General features: G+C 48.7%; 4 non-coding genes across 4 annotated transcripts; 1 reads left to right on the top strand and 3 right to left on the bottom strand.

Annotated features, from left to right (window-relative positions):
• Positions 1-7,419: 7,419 nt before the first annotated feature.
• On the bottom strand, positions 7,420-7,492 carry TRNAV-CAC. The gene has a single exon. It is a non-coding gene; the product is annotated as a tRNA-Val (tRNA).
• A 5,515-nt stretch (positions 7,493-13,007) lies between these two features.
• On the top strand, positions 13,008-13,079 carry TRNAE-UUC. Its single transcript has one exon. It is a non-coding gene; the product is annotated as a tRNA-Glu (tRNA).
• Positions 13,080-13,834: 755 nt separating this feature from the next.
• Positions 13,835-13,906, bottom strand: TRNAE-UUC. The gene has a single exon. It is a non-coding gene; the product is annotated as a tRNA-Glu (tRNA).
• A 6,565-nt stretch (positions 13,907-20,471) lies between these two features.
• TRNAN-GUU lies at positions 20,472-20,545 on the bottom strand. The gene has a single exon. It is a non-coding gene; the product is annotated as a tRNA-Asn (tRNA).
• Between the last annotated feature and the right edge of the window lie 689 nt (positions 20,546-21,234).

Below are 21,234 nucleotides of genomic sequence, written 5' to 3'. Positions count from 1 at the left end.
AGGACAATCAATAATTATGCATAATTATTAAGCTAATTAATAAATAATAAAATGATATTTAAATACATATAACAAAATAGCATAGAAATTAATGAATGAAATGACCTAAATGAAAATATGAGAAATATAATTTTAAAATAAAAATTAAAAAAAAAAAGGAACAAAGAGCATGTGCACGTGAGCAGGGGAGGGGCAGAGGGAGAGAGAATCCCAACCAAGCTCAACACGGGTGGGGCTCCATTCTATAACCCTGGGATCTTGACCTAAGCTGAAACCAAGAGTCAGAGGCTCAGCTGGACTGAGCTACTCAGGCGCCCCTCACTTTCCCTCTTAAAAGGAGCCCCTCCCCCTCACTGCAGACAGCCTCTCTTCCGCTGTCCCGCACACCACTCCCCTGCGGTGCATTCAGTAAACTTCTACCTCCTTTGTCCTGCCTCAGATGAATTCGTCCACCTCCCGTGCCACCAGCTTCAGCCGATCATCACCCCACATTTGGGGGTCCCCATCCAATCTGACAGACACCCCATTTAGGCACCACAGAAGGTTCTTGGTTCGTCTTGAAAAACAAATTTAAGGACATACATGCAGCTTGGCGGATGGGTGTGTCAGACCCTCCTCGGGTCAGGCTGACCCTAAGGGAAAAATACCAGCCATTGTTATAGTCTCCAACCCTGATAAATAGTTAAAGGTTGAGCAACTGGGCTCTGGGAAGCCCTAAGATGTAACAATTGATTGTAACCTTAATGGCTAAACTCAGTTTTCTAAGATAATGTTAGTATATTTTAAGATACTGTTGCTAGATTCTAAGATACAATTACTAGCTTTGAAGATACTGTTACTAGATTCTAAGATACTGTTGCTAGATTCTAAGATACTGTTCTAGATTCTAAGATACTGTTGCTAGATTCTAAGAGGCTGTCACTAGATCCCACCCTTTAAGCAAAGTTCTCGCTTCTGTACACCTGCTTTGCTTCCCCTTCGGACCTATGATTGATCACCTCAATAATGACCTTTCCTGCCTTGCCATAACCTATATAACCCTGAGCTTCAGCTCGGCGGCGCTCTCTCCTGAGGACTTGCCAACACTCGGGAGGGACCGTTCGGCCAAACTAAAATAAACCGATACACCATCTCTGTTTGTGTCCGTGGGTTTCACTCTCGGTGACTCGCTTCAGGAGGGAAAGGTCTAACAGGTGACACAAGCCGGAAGGTTTATCAAGGTGAAAGTGCACTCTCGAGATAGGAGAGCGGCCAAGGTCAAGAGAGAGAGCTGTGTGCCATGGTTGTTGTGATGTGGAAAATGTTGGGGTTTGGCCAGAAAGAACTTGAGATACTTTCAATGCAAAAAACCAGTGGTTTATTACCAGAACCTGTGGACAGAGAGAGTGGCTCTGGGATTGTAAAGAGCAGTAGATTAATTATATCCTTGGGAGTTAGAGGAGGGAAAGGCTGGGGGAAGCTTCCTAAAGGACTTCCCTGTGCTAAAGGGGCCTCGCTAGGGTCCTGCTAAGGTTGTGTTTCCCTCTAGCAAAGCATTCACACTAAGACGGTTTGGAGTTCCTGGAGGAAGGCCTCCTTTGTCTGCCTTCCGAAGGAAATGTAATTTGATCTGCATTTCTTTCTCCTTTGTTCCCCACATCACTGGAGGTCTCCGTATCCTGTGTTGAGCGGTGTTAACTAGGAGAAGGAATATTTGTCCCCTGGGCGGGAAGCAGGGTTTTGCACTTTTTCTTTGCACTAATTTGCTCAGGGGTTTTCTGACACGGCATCCGCCATCTTGCCTGGGTTGAGCCGGCTTCCTGTGGCGCGCTGTGGGGACAGGCCTGGGGCCTTCCCAGCTGGCCACGACTTGCGGTAGCCTCTCAGAGGCTCCCTAACATGCAGACTACCCCTTTCAGGCCCCAAACACGGGCGATCCAGCCGGTTTCTTATTTCTAAGCAAGCCTCACAGATTCTATCCTGAGACTCCTCGGAAGGCCCATCACCCCTTCCTTGGACCTGGGTCTGCATGACAGCAGAGAAGGGAGCAGGGCGACAAGACCACAGTGCTTCCTGAAGCGACCTCACAACCTCCACAGGAAGCCGCGGACGCGTTGGCTCCGGCAGAGAAGGCCATCTCCCTGCCCCTGCCTTTCCCTTCTGCATCCCACCACGGATCTGAGTGGAAGATCCTGGCCAGTGTGGGCAGTACAGGCCTGTTGCCCGACTGATTCTTTGTACTCTCTGTAAAGCCCTGAAATATTCTGACCAACAGGGAGGGACTCCTTTCATGGTGCACAGAGCTCTGCGGAATTCACCCTTCTCCCCACTGGCCCAGGTTTCTGGCATCCACTCAGAAAGGAACTAGTGGAATGGGTGACCAAGGAATGCTAGGTTAGTTGGTCTGGGACAAGGATGAAGGAGAGCAGTTGACCACTTTGGGCTCAGGATAGGGAAGAAAGCAGGGCCACTGAAGGAGACGTAGTTATTCCTTCTGTGCAGCTGGTTGGCTGACGTTTCACCACATACAGCCACTGTGGCTTGTAGATCCATTCTCTGTCCTGTCGTGCATTGCAGGGACATGCGTTTCCCGAGCTTGCAAAGCAAACGCCAAATTTCTTATTATGTCTTACAGGGCACTCTACTGCCCCCTAGCTCACCCTGATCCAGTTACAGGGGTCTTTTTGTGATTTCTGGAATACAACAGCTCCGGCCACAGGACTTTTGCACTTGCCGCCCCTCAGCCTGGAAGCTGGGCACCCAGATATCTACAGGGCTAGTTTCCTCACCTCTCTTAGGTTTCAACTGAAAAGTCACATTCTCAGGGGCCCCTCCTTGGCCATGCAATCTAACACTCCCCATATCCCTGCCCCCCCCCATATACTGCCAGACATTTCATATTCTGCTGCCCTCTTGTTCCCTCTTAGTACTTGTTATCACTGAGCATAGTATATCTTTTATCTTGTTATTGTCTGTCTCACCCACTGGACTGTAAACTCCATGCGGCAGGGATTTGTTTTTGTCCCTCTTTGTCATTATCGAATCTCCAGGGGTGAGAACAGTACCTGGCACTTAGGCACTCTATAAATATTTGTTTAATAAAGAATGTGCGGCGGCATTGTTCGCCATAGCAGGGAGCGCAGGCCGGTGTCATGGGGGAAGGGAAAGTAAAATGGGCAGATGCTCACTACAAACCTATTTACAGCAGTTAGGAACGCAGGACTGAAGGTGCCGGCGACCACACAGGCAGATCAGAAAGTCAGTGCTGAGAGCCAACGTTACTCACAGACCAAGTGCACATCGTACAAGGAAACATACAAATCCGAGCTACATATCAAACACATCAGAGGGGCTGGGAGTAAACGGAAAAAGATCAAGGCAAAAATAAAATAAAGAGAAGAGTTTTGTACCCATCCGTGTGGATAGAGGACAATGAATTGAGGTTAACGCTGTCCCTGAGGTCCACCAAAAATGATTTACTGTTGTGAATATATAGTTCTGTTTCATACAAACTTTTTTTCTTAAAGATTTAAAAAAATTTCTGGGGCACCTGGGTGGCTTAGTCAGTCGAGCGACTGACTTTGGCTTAGGCCATAATTGGTAGGTTTGAGCCCCGTGTCAGGGTTTGCAATAACAGCATGGAGCCTGCTTCGGATTCTCTGTCTCCCTTTCCCCACCCCCCACCACTCACATTCTCTCTCTCTCTCAAAAATAAAGATTAAAATAAAATTTAGGGGTGCCTGGGGGGCTAAGTCGGTTGAGCGTCCGACTTCAGCCCAGGTCATGATCTCACAGTTCGTGGGTTCGAGCTCCACATCAGGCTCTTTGCTGACAGCTAGCTCAGAGCCTGGAGCCCGCTTCCAATTCTGTGTGTCCCTCTCTCTCTGCCTCTCCCCTGCTCATGATCTGTCTCTCAAAAATAAATAAATGTTAAAAAATTTTTTTAAATTTCTTTATTTTTTAAAATAATCTCTACCCTCAACATGAGGCTCAAACTCCTGACTCAAGATCAAGAGTCACGGGTTGTACCAACAGAGCCAGCCAGGTGCACTTTGTATGAACTTTCAGTAAAAGACTTTAAAATATATATTTACATGAGCATCCAGAACAGACTTCATATATGTGTTTTATTCTCTGAGAAGTGCTAAAACAGTTTCTTTTTATTTTTTATTTATTTTTGAGAGACAGAGCATGAAAGGGGGAGGGGCAGAGAGACACAAACACACAGAATCCGAAGCAGCTCCAGGCTGCGAGCTGTCAGCACAGAGTCCAATGCGGGGCTCGAACCCAGAGCTGTTGGATCATGACCTGAGCAGAAGTCTGATGCCCAACCAACTGAGCCACCCAGAAGCCCCTAAAACAATTCCTAACAGCTAGGTTAAGGCATGCTTGACATGCAAGTGCACATACGTAAAATGTACAGGTTTTTAAGTTTTGGTACATGTATTGACCTGTGAAGCCATCCTTGAAATCTGTTGGGGCCCAGTAGGCAAAAATAACCCTCAAACAATATTTTGCCTCTTGGACTGCACATATGGCTTCTGTTCATCCTATGATTTACTTTATTTTCTGGCTCTTTGTCTACCGTAGGGAGTGAACATAATCCTCTCCCAAAAGATTTGCTTAAGGATAAGCATCCCACCCTTGAATAACTAATGAAGGGCCTTAAGGAATGTATATGTTTAAAACCAGACTATTATTAGGGGATTCTTTTTTTTGCAATGACTTAAATCTGTTACTTACTGATAAGAATGATGTAATCACCCAGGGTATATAAGACCCTGGCTATCTCAATAAACGTGTCCTTTTCTACCAACCGCCATCCACACTGTCTGTCTCATCTGTCTTGTTTGTCTTGTCCGTCTTCTTTTCTAGAGATATTTTCGCCGACACCAACCCCCTACTCGGGACCTTTCGATTGTGGTGTGTGGGTTGGTCCCCCGCAGAAATCCATTAAGCAAAGGAATCAAACACCTATGAAAATGCTTTCATTTATTGTAAATTAAAAAAAATGGTTTAATCCTTAAAAATTCTTTTAAAGTCAGAGACAATAACAGACTTTTATATTCAAGAACATATTTTTACATATTAATGCATTCATCTTTATACCAATGCATTTGTAAATTATTTTTGTATTCGCATATTTTTAAAGGTGTTTAATAATTTTTGTTTTTTTATTTAAAATTTTAAAAAGTATTTATTTTTGAGAGAGAGAGACAGATAGAGAAACAGGGTGCGAGTGGGGGAGGGGCAGAGAGAGAGAGAGAGAGAGAGAGAAAGAGAGAGACAGAATCCAAAGCAGGCTCCGGGCTCTGAGCTGTCAGCACAGAGGTCAATGTGGGGTTCGAACTGACAAACCACGAGATCATGACCTGAGCGAAGCTGGACGTTTAACTGACTGAGCCACCCAGGCGCCCTTATGTTGTTTTTGTTTTTAAGAGAGAGAGAGAGAGAGAGAGAAAGAGAGAGAGAATGAGACCGCATGAGCAGGTGAAAGAGGAAGAGGGGGAGAGAGAATCTTAAGCAGACTCCATACTCGGTGCGGAGCTCAAGAGTTGAGCCGAAATCAAGTCAGAGGATCAACCGACTGAGCCACCCAGGCACCCCAAAAGGTCTTTAATATTTAAAAAATAATTTTTATGAAGGAAGCAGGCCGCAAAGGTCCAGGTGCCTATGGCCAATGAAAGTCACAATACAGTTGTGCTACTGTTAAGATCATGAACATATTCATCACCCCTTCAAATTTCTGTGGGCCCTTTTTATTTATACATTTAAAGTTCATATATTTTTATAAATTTTTCGGGGCACTTGGGAGGCTCAGTCGGTTAAGTGTTGGACTCTTGATTTTAGCTCAGGTCATGATCTCACAGTTTGTGAGTTCAAGCCTGCATTGGCCTCTGCGCTGATAGTGTGGAGCCTGCTTGGGATTTTCTCTCTCTGTCTCTCTCTCTCCCTCCCTCCCTCCCTCCCTCCCCTCTCTCTCACGTCTCTCCTCTGCTCATGCTCTCCGTCTCTCTCAAAATAAATAAATAAACTTAAAAATAAAATTGAAAAAATACACACATTAAAAAATTAAAATATACAAATAAATTTAGTCAGAGAGAGAGAGAGGTAGAGGCAGAGAGAGGGAGAGAGAGAATTCCAAACAGTGCAGAGGCTGACACAGGGCTGAACCCACGCACTGGGAGATGGTGACCTGAGCTGAAGTCATGAGTCCCACCTTTAAAGGCCGGAGCCACCTGGGCACCTCGGGGTCCCTTTTTCATTCTCATCACCTGCTATTCCCCTATTTCCCAAACAATCTCTGATCTGCTTCTGTCCTGACAGCTTTCATTTTCTAGAATTTTATACAAACGCACTCCTATCCCACTCTCTTTTGGCTGGGATTTCACTCGGCATAATTATTTTGAGGTCCATGTCCTCTCACTAGTTGATTCCTTTCTGGGTGGCGGGGATGCGGAGTGTTCTTTCGCTTAGCGATATGGCAATTTAACTTCATCTGTTCACTGGCATCTGCGTGTTTCCAGGTTCTCGCTATTACAGATAAAGCTGCTATGAACATCCATATACAAGTCTCCAGATGGGTATTTCCTTTATTTTTGCTTAGTGAATACCGAGGACTAGAAAGGTCGAGTCGTATGTCAGCGGTTTAACTTTTATGGAAACCGCCGAGTGGACTCTTCGGTTCGCCCCGGACCGAGTCGTCTGCACCCCGGACAACCGGACGCCGCGAGTGCTTATAACAGCGTCCCGTGCTGTCTCGGCCTGTGTTTAACTTGCGTTTCTCTAATTAATAATGTTGAACCCCTTTTCCTGTGATCATTTGCTGCTCCTCTGTCTTCTCCGGTGAGGCGTCTGCGGGAGGGGTTGATTGTGAGCAGAACTTTGTAACAAGAAGAAAATGTATCCTTTCCACGTGGTCGAGAGGCGGGGCCTTAGGATCCGCGCGGGGAGGGCGGGGCAAGAGCGAGGGAGGCGCTAGCTCCCGCCAAGGGCGCCAGGCGGGTGCCGGGGGCGGACGCGGAGGACAGAGGGAGGCCGGTAAAGGCCGATCGGCTGGGGGCCCGGCTCCTGAGTCCTGCGGGTCGTCAGCCGGGAGCGGCCGGTCGCCAAGCACGGGCCGGGTCCCCGCACAGCTTGGCAGATGGTCTGCAGGGGGCGCGGCCGCCGCGGTCCCCGCCGAAGTGGGCGGGGCCCAGCAGAGTCTGGACCAGAACCCGGTCATCGGGGGTCCGCATCGGTACGACCGAGGGCTCCGCTCACTGAGCTGCCACGGACGCTGTCGCTTCCCCGCCCGGAAGGGGACACTGCAGCGGGGCGTGCGCCGAGGGGCTACCGGGGTGCCTGGGGACGCGCGCGGGCCCCCGCCACCTGCCCGCCCTGGCGCCGGGTCCCTCCGCAGGACTCCAGGCAAGGTGGGGGGTAAGAAAAAGGTACACTTGTTTCCGCCCGGTTTCGAACCGGGGACCTTTCGCGTGTGAGGCGAACGTGATAACCACTACACTACGGAAACGCGCCGGTAGCGGGCGCCTGGAAATACGCCTTGCAGCTCTGCGACTCCTCCAGCCGCTGGCCGTGATCCTGACCGCGCCTCTCCCGGGAGCCGCGGGCCCCGGTGTCGCCGGGGTGGAGAGCCGAGGTCTGCGGGCCAGGGCCCGACAGATGCGGGCCCCGCGGTTCTCCCCATCGCGCAAGGGCCGGGGGATCCCTGGCGACGTGGGATCACGACAGGTGGGAGGGGACAGGAGGCGGACCTGGCCAGGCTAAGGAAACCAGCTTCTATTTGAAACTTTACAAATACACTTGGTGTTCGCCCAGCAACTAATTTAGAAGGCACTTAGGAAAACTCCGTTTTCTCTTTCCTATGTCTTTCCTCCTGGGAGTCCCGTTTCTGCTCACACAGACACTTCCAGTCCGCTCCCCAACCGGGTGGGAGGCTTCCCCACGCCCAGCCGGGGACAGCAGCTCAGTTCTGATGCTAGGATCGCAGAGACAGCGTCAGAGCCCACAGTTAAGGGCTCGGCCCCACCTGACACCGCTTGCCCCCCACCCCCCAGTCAGGTACCTATCAACAAGGGCAGGTGGTCATCTGCGCTTCTGACCAATGAGCTATAAATCAGACGATCGCTAATGTGCTAGAATGACTCCCTGAACTAAGGAAAACAGGCTACTTACCAGAGTTTCCCTTTATTAGAAAAGGATGCAACTCGGGAACAGCCTGGTAGAAGAGATGCACAGGGCAGGGTACCTGAGAAGGGGCATAGACAGGGGCTGTGTGCCACCCTCCTGGCCCCTCCATGTGTTTCCCCGGCCTGGAAGCTCTTCGAACCCCCTACCTAAGGGGTTTTTGGTGGAGGCTTCATCAAGTAGGGTCAATCCGTTATTAACTCAGTCTCCACCCTCTCTCCAGAGTGGTGGGGGTGGGAGTGGGGTCACTGAAATGTCCAGGCTTCGAATCATAATGGTTTTTCTGGTGTCTGGACCCCATCTGGAAGCTATCCAGGAGCCCACCGTGAATTGTCTCATTAAAACATACCACATGCCTCTCCAAGGGGATTCCAAGGGGTTTAGGAGCTCTGGGGCAGGAGCCAGGTCAAAGAGCAAATTCTGGAACAGAAGATGGTCCCAGCGCCTTTCTTTCTTAGGAAATTCCAAAGGTTTTGGAGCTCTGGCCTGGAGCCTGGGATGAAGACCAGAGCACACATTTCCTGGTACATTACAGTATCCCACTGCCTCCGCGGGGTCTCTCAGACGCTTGGCATATTGGGGCGGGGCCTCATTATTTTAGAACACTATATCATTTTAGAATAAATAAAGAACATTATTTTAGAACTGATTATCAAGTCAGACAGATGCTAGCATCTCCTCTCTTTCACTCACGGCCAGGAAGGAGTTGGGGCCCTCAGCAGAGACCAAAACCAAAGACTTGGAAAGTTGTAGAACGAACGAAGGGAGGTTGAAACATAGAGGGCAGGTCACCTCAGGATGAGGTTACAGGGTGGTCACCCCAGGAAAGGTCGTCCAGGGGCAGGATCGCACCCCCCACCATGAGGTCAGAGCTGAAGGTGACCACCAGCGGTCCCAAGTGTGCCGACCGGTCTGGCTTCGCAGGTAAGTCTTGTTCAGGTGCTCAGCCCTGCCGGCATGGCGCTGGGACTCGCCACCGCGAAGGACCCAGCCCTGAGCTCCGGAGCCTCTAGCAGGAAGGACTCGAGTGATTGCAAAAGCCAGACGCGGGGAGCATCACCGCTACCTTTGGGGGCCGGCACTTCGCTTCATGTCTCCCAAAGTCCTGCTCCTGGGGAAGCCACTCCTTCTTTCACCCAGAGTTGAGACCCGAGTGGAGAGTTAGGCGGGCCCCTGTGCTGGCCGAAGGGACCCGTCCCTCGGACTGAGGAGGGGGGTTCCCCGGGTCGGTGAGGGAATTTCCATCCACCGGCGTTTTCACCTGCTGACAGGAGGTTCTCAGCAACCTCTTCTGTAAGCTGCTTTCATGACTTCTTTCGGAAATACATGTTAAAAGTAGGGGCGCTTGGGTGGCTCAGTTCCTTAAAGGCCCAACTCTTGGTTTCAGCTCAGGTCATGCTCTCATGGTTTGTGGATTCAAGCCTTCGGCCTGATCTCCTGGTTTGTGCGTTCAAGCCCTGCATCAGGCTCTGTGCTGGCAGCATGGAGCCTGCTTGGGATTCTTTCTCTCCCTCTCTCTCTGTCCCACCCTTGCTTGCGCTCACGCTCTCTCTCTCTCAAAATAAATAAATAAACATTACGAAAAATTTTAGGGGTGCCCTGGGTGACTCAGTTGGTTACGTGACTAAGCTTGGGATTCTCTCTCTTTCCGTCTCTCTATGCTCCTCCCCCGATCGATCTCTCTCTCTCAAAAAATAAAATAAAACATTAACAACTTTTAAAGTAAAAATGGTGATCATTTACTCCAAAGTGTAAATTAAGAGTGGCAGTGAGCTCCCAGTCTTCCTAGCTGTAATTCTCAGGAGAAACAAAGGCCAGCATCAAACACCCAGTCGCTAGGTCCGTCGGCACCTGAACGGCTGGGAGGCTGTGAAGATTACGTAATTCCAAAATTTGCCCCCGTCCCGTGGAGAATCACTGTTTTGTGATTAAACTTTCACACTGACACATGCACGATATTTCAGATATCTGCTAAATCTAGAATGGTTATGTCAATAGAAGCACCGCATTATCAATGCTAAAACCTTCTCTTAGTTTGAAATCCTAAAAATAGTTAAAATTAGAGTTCTAGGCAGCCGACTCATTATACATTTTTGGTCTTTCCACTGGTGACTGTCACCAGTAATGCATGTACTAGACTTGCGATGTCAAGAAAGTCATACTTAATCCCTTTGGCTTTCTTGTAAAACAGGAATGTATTTCTATATGGTAACTCACTGCCTGATTTTACCTGGAGGCCAGGAAATAAGATGAATAAGCAAAAGTGATGTGGTAACGAATTGGTTAAATGAATGGTCAATTAAATCCTATTCTCCTGTGACAGATGGGAATAAATCATCTCTATACTAACGAGGCAGGAGATGGGCTTTTCCTCAAAGTCGGTTATCTATAGCTTTCTTCTGCTCTGGGTCCAGCAAGCGACAAGGCTTTGATTCTTCTTGGGCCATAGCTCCCTGGCGACCACCAGTGTCCAGTCCCCTGCCTGTGAGAGAGAGAGAGAGAGAGAGAGAGCCGAGCCTAGGAGTCGCGTGGCTTTCCATCCCTCCCCCTCCCAAGTCCACAAGGTTGTGGCAGGTGGGTGGTCCTAGACAGCCCCTCTTCCCACCGGGACGAAGAGGTGGCCCGCAGCCACCTGGGAGGTGTGGGGCCCCCATGTGGAAGCCGGCAGAGCAGAGAAGAGAGGCTCAGCCTACGGTCAGCAAAATCCAACCTTGGGCTCAGGGGACAGGCCTGCCGGGCCCGGCTTGTGCCAGAGGAAAGGGCGCTGGGTGATCGCTAAGAACCATCTGTTGGCCTCTATCCTACAGGCAAAGCAAAAAGAGCCATCAACCAGGTCCAGGGCCTAGCCGGACGCCTAGATGGGAAACGTAGCCTGGGCTTCCTGAGTTCTGGGGTCTTGTCCAGCAAGCATCAAGAAAAGGGCTGTGAAAGGTAGTGAAACAAAGCTTTTCACTTTCTTATATGGCTTCCTTCCCAAGTTGTCATGGTGTCATTTTTATTTGCTATTGAATGTCATTACATGTAAAGAAAAATTAAAATGGTTAGCACCAATGTTACTGGTTATCTTTTACGTTGTACGAGCCCCATTTCTGATCCTCTGCTTTTGCTTGAGCTACCTGCAGTCACGCTTTTCCCCTCCCCGTAGGCCCTTGGACTTTGGCTTGTCCCCAAGATTGACTGAGCACCCCTTTGCAGGACATGTCCCATTTACCAGCTTATCCTGACCATCAGGTGCCCAAGGGGAAACACATTTCCTGGGAAACTGCAGCATCATCATCATGCTCTCATTTCACTCTTCCTCGATGCCTCAACTTCCCCTTAGAAGTTTCTGCTGGGGTGTCTGGGTGGCTCAGTCGGGTAAGTGTCCGACTTCAGCTCAGGTCATGGTCTCACGGTTCGTGGGTTTGAGCCCCGTGTCGGGCTCTGCCCTCAGAGCCTGGAGCCTGTTTCTGATTCTGTGTCTCTCTCTGCCCCATACACTGCTCATGCGCTCATGCTCTGTCTCTCAAAAAATAAATAAAACGTTTTTTAAAAAAAAAGTTTCTGCTAAGCTCTGCTTAATCCACCCTATGCAAGAAACACCTTTTGCTGTTTGATTTTGAGCTATTTGCAGATTTCTAGGATTGGAACATTCTCTCCATTGCAGTAGTCTTTTTGAGAAGTCTCTCTTTAACTAAGTCTGGATTTGTTTTAGTTGACAGTGCAAATATAAAAGCATTTAACTCATAGGCAGAATCACTAAAATCACGCCATCTATTTCATAGCTCCTACATGCACAAATTTTTAAAAATGTTTTATTTATTTTTGAGACAGACAGAGACAGAGTGTGAGAAGGGGAGGGGCAGAGAGAGAGGGAGACACAGAATCCGAAGCAGATTCCAGGCTCTGAGCTGTCAGCGCAGAGCCCGACGACCCCTATTAACAAGGGGCGCATGTGCCCATTCAAATCTGTACTTTTGTATCCTTTGGGTAAATACCTAGTAGTGCAACTGCTGGGTGGGGCAGTTCTATTTTTAACTTTATGAGGCGCTTCCATGCTGTTCCCGAGAGGGGCTTCACAGTTTGCCCCCCACCAGCCGTGTGGGGGGAGGCCCCCTCCCCGCATGACCAGAACATGTTGCACAGAGTTAAACAACCACTTTTACTTCTGAAGATACACGTCCCACCACCGTTTTCTACCTCCAGCCTGCTGATACGGAAGGAAGGAAGGACTGGAAGGAAAGAGAGCTCTGGCTCGTGCTGTCTCCACCTTTCCTTCTGTGTCCTCATCCCCCCCCCCCCGCCACCCCCCCCTCCCAGGCGGTTGGCTAGTACAGGAAGTAAGTTAAAAAGAAAAAAAGGATAGGATAGGATTTATTATTTATTTATTTATTTATTTATTTATTTATTTATTTATTTATTTGGTCTTTGGTCTTCTGCTTAGAACGCCATTGCTTTCTTTTTGCGTTTGAAGCAAATTCTGCTTGGAATGGCAAGTGTGGCCTCAGGGCCGGCAGGTCCGTCTATTTCGCCACCAAGACAACGTGCTTACCTTACACTCGCCTTAAGTCTCTGAACTCCCACTGGGGCAGTGGGTCCATCCCGAATGCTGAGTCCATCAAACCTAGCGAACGCTATGTACAAACGGGCGACAAGGAAGGTGGACACGAACACTGCTGGTGTCTTCTCCGCTCAGACGCAGGCGCCCTAGTTCCAATGGACTCGGTTACAAAACGCACGTTCAAAGGTTATTTAAAATTTCAAGGACATTTCCCAGACATCCCCCCGAAGTTCTAATATATACCTGAATCAATCCTAAGATCCTTTCCTGGGAGGTGCTACTGACGCTTGCTTTACGCCCCTCCCTGGTGGTCTAGTGGTTAGGATTCGGCGCTTTCACCGCCGCGGCCCGGGTTCGATTCCCGGTCAGGGAAGTGCCTTTTCTTTTTGATCACCAACAACCTTCTGCTGCTGCCAGCAACTCGGGTGTAACCGAGGCTCGCTCGTGCTCACTGCACATGTCATCCGGTCCCGAGGTATGTCAATATCACGGGAAATTTGAAGAATGAAAAATTTCTCTAGGCAGATTCAAACTCGCTTGTGTCTCACTCTACTGAGAATTATGGAATTGTTTTTTCTATCTAAGAAAATTTCTACATGAAACAAGTGAGTTATATCAAATGACTCTATTAAGGTTTGATTGGCATTGACACGGTTTTAGTGATGGATGTAACTACCTCCCGCTCCCCCCCGCCCCCCCTCCATTGAAACCCTAAGGTACATGCCAGAGGTGTAGACAGCTCAGGTAATTTTACAAGATGCACTGGTAAGAACAAGAAATATGTTGATTAGTTCATTTTACCTGTAAGACAGGAACTATAATACAAAGATGAGTAGCAAGTCATCTGACACCAGTCTTTGGCTCCCTAGGGACTTTGTCCGCTATTCTCAGCACTGATTTCAGGATCACCTGGGAAAGGGTTGAGCGGCATGCAGGCGTTGAGAGCCATCGTCTTAATCCGGAGATCCTGAGCTTGGCCTTGGCTGGCCAGAGTGGGGAGCCACGGGAGCACTGGCTGGCCTGCAAGGCTGCTTGCAACTGGCCTTGGGGATGACCGGGCTGCAGAAGCCGCAGCAACAGCAAAATATCGTTGATGGATAATAGAAAGAAAAAGAAAACCAAATCAACTTCCCTGACCGGGAATCGAACCCGGGCCGCGGCGGTGAAAGCGCCGAATCCTAACCACTAGACCACCAGGGAAGGACATATTAGCTGTTGGGACAGCGCCTCCTGGAATAAGATCTCAAGAATGATGCAGCCACCTGTTAGGGGCTTTTAGAAGCATCTGGAGAATGTTCTGTAGGTAGGGTTGTGTGTGTGGTGCTGGCTGCGGTGACTGCCACTTGGGTCAGAGGGTGGAAGGAAACTTTAGCGGCAGAAAAGTTCCAAGAAAGATTGCCACGAGTCAAGCCAGGGAAGAGGACACTTTCCTACATATTTGTCACCGATTCCCTTGGACCCAGGGGTCGCTCATGTTTTTCCTTCCCTTCCTTCGTTCCCAAAATGTTGGTGCCTCTCTCACTTTTATAGTATCACCATAGTTGATTGAGGAAAACGTGTCTTTCTTTTGCTCCCTCACCCCCCAAAAGGATACTGTTCCGGATCTCCAACTGTGGCCCTCCCCTAGCAGAGGGGGGAACATTCCGGGCCAGTGGGACATGCCCACCGGGAGCCATACCCCTCTTCCAGGACAAACTCTGTTATTTGGGTGCACAAATGGGTGCAGTTTGGCTAGGGCGCCCCCCAGCCGCGTGGCGGAGGTGTACAGGCTCCAGTGCGCGCAGTCGTGGATCCACAGGCGGCCAAGGGAAGGCTGTTTGCAGGGGCTTGAACAGATCCTGGTGCCCACACACCTGCACAAGACCCCTCTCGGTGCAGGAAGGAGCTAGAATCGAGAGGAGAGGGCCTTCCCTGGGCCACTGTGCTCAGGCAGAGCTCTGAGGAGTCTCACAACTCTAAATGCAAATCTGGGCTCACAGGTCCTTAAGAAAGTATTTTTGTCGATTTAGGTGGAAAGGTCTTATTGTACGTTACTGTGTATGAGCTTAACTGATAAATTTAAAACATCTGGGCATATGGGATGTGACCCTCCACTGGTACCATTCCCTGCAATTACAGATATGAGGCACGGGTGGTCTTTTGTACTATTCGCTTCTGTATTACTTTGGTACTACACCTCAGACCTTCCAGCCCACCCCCACAGAGCTGTCACCTCCTCACCCCCCCCCTCTGCCCCCCACTGGGAAAATCTAAAGTCACGCTTCCCCAAACAGAGTCATCTTTCTCCATTCCCTCAACCAGGAACCTTTCCCAGGGCCCCATCCCCAGCGAATCACAGCGCCCTGGGAAATTAGCTCAGAACCCTGTCTACTCACCACGTCCACTGAACATATGGTCCTTCCTGTTTTAACTTCTGTGGATCTCCCTCTGGTGAGGACACTGCCACGTTCCCCTCACAGCTCAAGCAGCCCCCGTGTGGTTAAGCTAGTGGGCTAACAGGTAACAGGTATGCATTTCCTCCCTAGCACTGTATTCAGTGGCATGTTTCCAATTTAAAAAAGAAATTATAAAGTTGTTTCTGTTTCCTGTAATTTGAAGAACCCTCAGATCTTCCACTAGGAGTTAATGAGAGCAAGGAGAGGAAGGCCCCTGCATGCTTGGTGTGTCAGAGCTCTTCAGAGAGGCAGAACCAATAGGAGATCTACGTCCACACTATATTTGTATCTTTATCGCTATCTATATATGTTTCTGTCTTTAAAGATCACGTGATTATGGGGTGTCAAGGTCTGCAGAGCGAGCTGGCGAGCTGGAGACCCAGCAGAGCTGGTGACTTAGTTCCAGCTGGAGTCGAAGGCCCGAGAACCAGGGGAGCTGCTGGTGAAGTTCAAGCCCAAAGACCAAGGCCAGTAGGCTTGAGACCCGGGAAGAGCTGATGTTCTGGTCCAAGTCCAAAAGCAGGGAAAGCCCAATGTCCTAGCTGAAGGCGGTGGAGCAGGAGTTCTCTCATCTGATTGGGTGATGCCCACCCACGTTAGGGAGGGCAAGATGCTTTATTCCGTCTACTGACTTAAATGTTCACTCCATCCAAAAACGTCCTCACAGAAACACTCCAAATAACGTTTGACCAAATATCTGGGCACCCCACGGCCCAGTCAAGTTGACACAGAAAATTAAGCATCCTAGAAGATGACACCTTACACTAAGCACACAGAAGAGAAAACTGCCTTGGTTAGGCTTCAGTGTAGGATAACTGCTTTTTCAGAGTGCTTTTGCCTCTGCCCTCTCTGGGCATACTGCAAAGACAGTTTCATCTGGTCACATAAGGGGGATGAATTAAAAAGAAAAAGTCCCTTCTGACAGAGCCACAGCAGGGCTGGGGAACAATAGGTTACCAACTCCCCCCCACCCAGGGCACTTGAACCACCGGTATATTGATTTATGATCAAAACGGTTGAGTGTTGGACCTCAGGTTCTGAGCTGTCAGCACAGAGCCCAACGTGGGGCTCGAACCCAAGAACCATGAGATCAAGACCTGAGCCGAAATTGGTTGCTTGACCAACTGAGCCACCCAGGCACCCGTTTATTGTATATTTTAAATATGGGCAGTTTGTTGTATGTTAAACGATAAAGCGTTAAAAAAGAAACAAAGTGAGGGGTGCATGGGTGGCTCAGTTAACCTTCTGGCTCTTGATTTAGGCTCAGGATATGATCTCATGGGTTCATGAGATTGAGCCCCATGTGAGGCTTTTCACTGACAGTAAGGGTCCTGCTTGGGATCTTCTCTTCCCTCTCTCTCTGCCCCTCCCCCACTTGTGTGGGCTATCTCTGTCTCAAGAAAAAAAAAAACACCAACAAAACCAAAAAACAAAACAAAGTGAAACAGTTTTCTATATACCATTTGGAGGTCACTAAAATCTCTTCATTTTAAACTGTGCCATAAATTAAAAATGTAGGGGATCGATTACACCATTCTCTTTGTTTAAGACTGTTTTGAAAGGAGACTTCCTGAGCTTTTAAATTTCTCTGACAAAGTCCTAAGTCATTAGCAATGCAGATTCCCAGATGCCAACAGATGACCATTCACTGCCACACAGCAGATCTTGGGTTGTTAGACCCCCTTTCCAGGGTATTCAAAATGTCTTGTCTGTTTTCAGCCCAACAAAGCCCTTACCCCTATTTCGGATATCCATATATTTCTGTTACCAAAGTCTAAATGTTAGTGGTCTTGGATATAAACAGCGTAAATAAGCTTTACCAAAATAAGCAGAAAAATAATTAATTGAGAGATCATTTCCAGTCATAGATTTATGAGAATTAACAACCAGACTCAGATAAAAGGAATAACCAAAGGGGAGCTAGGAGGCCAGAAATATAGCCAACTGCATGCCAAAGAAAGGATCTAGTAAGGGAACTATAGAACCTGTCAAAACTACATACCGGCTTTGACTTTCTGGATAAATGAATTCTAAACTCTTCATTAGTCTACACGCCATTGGATCTTGAATCAGAATCTAGAGAAGTAGCCTATAGCTAAAAGAACCAAAAAGAATTTTTCCTCCCCTATGCTGCCTATAATGAAACACTGGAAAGGAGACATGAAGTGTGGGGAGCGGCAAAGATTCAGCTCCTTGGCCATTTGCTAGCCGGATATGTCACTCCCTGAGGGGAGTTGCAAAATAGGCAGGGGAGCGCCACTCCCTGTCAGGAGAAGCCAGAAGATCAAAGATCAACCCCCTGCAGGCAGGGTGGTATCGGCCCCTCAGGCGCTGTGCTAAAACACTTTAGTCTGGTTCCCCTTTTACTCCAGCCTTAATCCCTTAACCCTGTTTCCTAGCAACTGACTTGGGTCAGCTGCCTTGTTTTCCCACCTTGAAACCTTTATAAGATACGGGGTTTTCTGAATAAAGAAGAGGCTAGAAGAGGCAAGAAGAGGCTTGATTGAAACCGTGTGTTGTGACTTCACTCTCTGTGCGTCCCCCCTTCCTGCCCTTTCTCTCCCTCTCTCAGGAAAAGAACCCGCGACGATTCTCCGCCCTGCAGGTCGAGGCGGAAGAAACAGGTACCGCCGAACGCCAGGGACGAGCGCACCGGGACCTGGCATCGGTTAAGACAATGAAGAAAAGGACTAAGTACTCAGTTTTCAGCTGGAATTTGGACAAAATGTAAGGTTTGGGGCAGTTTCCATCCAGCAAACGCTTCAGAGAAGAAAGGGTGAGGCAAGGAGATCAAACCCAGGTACTGTCGGGAAATATGGTCCCAGGGGAAACATGGACCTAAGGCTCTACCTACAGAACTCTTTAGTGACACCTCAAGAAGATTGGAGTAGTGCCTCGTAGACTCTTTCAAGAAGAAAGAAGGCCTTCTCTGAATCTTAAGGGCCTGCCTCCGAGACCCTTCCTATTAAGAAGGCTTTTAAGGATCTTAAGGACATTGACCCACAGCAGCCTGACCAGGGGCCCAATGTAGAAAAGGGCTGATTTCAAAGAGATGTGTGAGCGTGGCTTTTGCCTAATAAGTGAAGTCTATATTGACCGATTTATAAGAAATTCTTCAAACTTTTAAAGAAACTATATCAGCTTGGACCGAAGAGAACAGGGACAGGACAAAATTAAAAGGAGCCTTTAGACCTCCAAACCTCCTATGAGCAGGAAGCAGGCTGAGAAAATGATCAGTTGCAAACACGACTATTCTTCTGGAAGGGTAAGCATAATTCCAGACGCAGGAATGAGCTGCAGAGAATCATTCCCAGAGAGCAGTCATGGGGCTTCACCAAGGAACCGGCCGCATGAACGTGACTGGATGTCAGAACTGATGTGGACCTGCAGTCTTCGATTTCCCCCCTTCGAACGGGAAGGTTGCCCCCAGTCTGCCCCTAACGGCGGTTGCCCCCGTCTGTCCTGACACTCTGTGCTGGAGATGTGGGGGCCAGATAGTTTATTCTTTCACTCATAAGTCTTTTGACCAAGACGAAACTACCCACGGCACCTCAGATATACCAGGAACAACCCAGAAATGAGATAAGCAGCTTATGAAGACTTGAGGACACGGAGTTCTGCAGGCAAAGGAAGCGAGTTTGTGGCTCGAGGACAGCAGTCTCTAGGTGGACCTCAAAGCATCAAGCTTTAACTTCACAGCAGAAAGGCTAACTCATTACACTACCAAGATTGGGCAGGGTCCATGGGCTGGCATTTCTTATTGAATAGTTTGTGGCCAAACACCAGAGTGTACCCTGGGTTCACTGCCAGCTCCCATGTGCCGCACTTTGGGGAGCTCAACTCTATGCAGTCAAAGACCCTGCTCTGTTCTCCTGAGTCTGAAAACCTGGCAGCACAATGGATTTGGATGATTCCAGAAGCCAAGTTCCTTCGGCCAATATGGGGCAAGTACATAGCAGAGCCTTGGGGCCTCCATAGCTCTGTAGATGGCAGGAGAAAGACTTAGGGGCCATGGTGTCCCATTTGTTCTGGAAAATTCCCCCAGGGGGCACAATTGGATCACACTGTTCTTGTCAGGAATTTCAGAAAGTAGGTTATGAACTTAAAAATATGGAAAATGTATTTGCCTTCATGCTCATCATTTAATCTGCAGCTCCTTACAGAGTGCCTGGCACCTAACACTTGTCAGTATATGTTTGTTGAATGAATGTATGCGTGCATGAATAAATAGGTGAATAGCAGGCACATATTTGGAGACTAGGGACAAGCCAGGGTTTTGTGTTTTTCTAAAAGCCTTCAGGAAGAAAGTTGGATTTAGCTCACAGAGCTCCAGTTCTGTGGTCTTCCTGTCCGGGGTCGTGAGGGAAGAAGGGCGTGTGAGAGGATGAGCAGTTGGCCCTGGCTGGGGGAAGTCCAGCTCACCGGAACTCCCGGCGCGAGAACAGTCGCACACAGGAGTCCCTGCAACACAGTCCTTATCTTCTACCAGGACTTCTCAAGGCGACCTGGGTCCGGTCCCTGAGGGAACCTGGCAGTGGCCTCACAGGGATGGAAGGCAGAGAAATAAAATTGGAAGGACTTGATGACTGATGGACTTGCTGGGTGAGGGAAAAAGACTTCAAGGAAGTCCCCTTCCTGCCCGCTTGTTCCCCTAAAGGTGATGGAGAGGAAACACTGGAAAAGCCTGTGCCTGGGGACTGGGGAGAAGGCGGACTCGGCTTGGGAGAGGATGACCCTGAGGGCACGGGGTCACGTGAAGCAGGCAGGTGGACGCATGGGTAGGGTTAGAACTCAGAGAAGTAGTGGAGACACAAATTTGAAAGTTGACAAGATTACCGAGAGGGAGTGTAATGTGGAAAGAGAAGAGACGGAGCCGCAGTCGAAGCCCTGAAGAATGATTTCTAGGACCTCCACCGCAGCCCTATATGTAAGAGCAGTGTCCAATCCTAGGAGAAATGTGAGAGCACATTAATGCATGAAATGCCTTAAACTTTAATCCCTTTCAAACATGGCCAGAGATCATTGGGTTTCTCCAGGTACATAACATCTGGTTCAAGAACTAACTGAACAGGAAAGAGCCTTAACTGTTTTCTGCACTCGCTGTGCCCACTTGCGGTGGCATTCTGCAGAAACGCGGCTCTGAAATGTTTCGATCTTGGAGGAAAGAGAAGTACGGGGACCTCTAGTTTGGCCATAGAAGGCTCCTGATCAGAGGATACGGGCCTGGAAAATGTCTCTTATCAGACAAGTAATTCGCGGGATTTTGGATTAGAAATGGAACTGTGATGTTTAAGAGGGATGGAAAAAACTAAGACTTGAACTCCAGGCGTCGTCCCTGGGTGGGATCGAACCACCAACCTTTCGGTTAACAGCCGAACGCGCTAACCGATTGCGCCACAGAGACTACCCCTCCGCACCGTCTCTTCCGGGTCATATCTACAGATACGAACATACACTAGCGTCCCGCCATCTGGGGTTCGTTTCTTCATCTTGAGATTACAAGTAGGTCTCAGTTATGTGATTCTAAAAGCTGAACATTCAAGCACACAACACTAGAATCCTTGCTTCCTTTCTTCCCAGTCTCAGCACCAGCGGAAAGCCACCTTCTCTTTCTCCCCAGGTTGAGATCTGGACATGAGTAGGACCAAATTCAACACTGGAGGATATTGAGAAGGGCGCAAGGGACTGGAGAATGAAGCAGAGAGAAATGAGTCCTGAAGCAACCGCTTGCTGCTGATTTGAACTAATATCCCTGCTTGGGAAATCAGCCTGATGTTCTTGCTTCGCTAAGCCTCTGTGAAACCCAGTTATATGACCTCTTTCTGAATTTTAAACCCCAGATGCTGAGCGTTTATTGGAAAACTTAACTTCAAAATGGCAGTGCTCTTCAAAGCTCGCTCTGACTGTGCCTCAAGCAGTAGTGAGTATTCCACGGGGGTTGGAAAACAACATTTGGAACCTGACATACAGAGGACACTGCCCCCAACACTTCTCTCTCCACGCACACCTGTGATTCAAAAATGTTGCCAATGGGCCCTAGCTCTTGGTAGAGAATGACCTAATTTATAATAAGTACAACTAAATTTTAATGAA

Source organism: Suricata suricatta, chromosome 3 (genome assembly GCF_006229205.1).
Source record: "Suricata suricatta isolate VVHF042 chromosome 3, meerkat_22Aug2017_6uvM2_HiC, whole genome shotgun sequence".
Taxonomy (NCBI): Eukaryota; Metazoa; Chordata; class Mammalia; order Carnivora; family Herpestidae; genus Suricata; species Suricata suricatta.
Note: the sequence above shows the minus strand (reverse complement) of the source record. Positions and strands in the feature narration are given on the sequence as shown.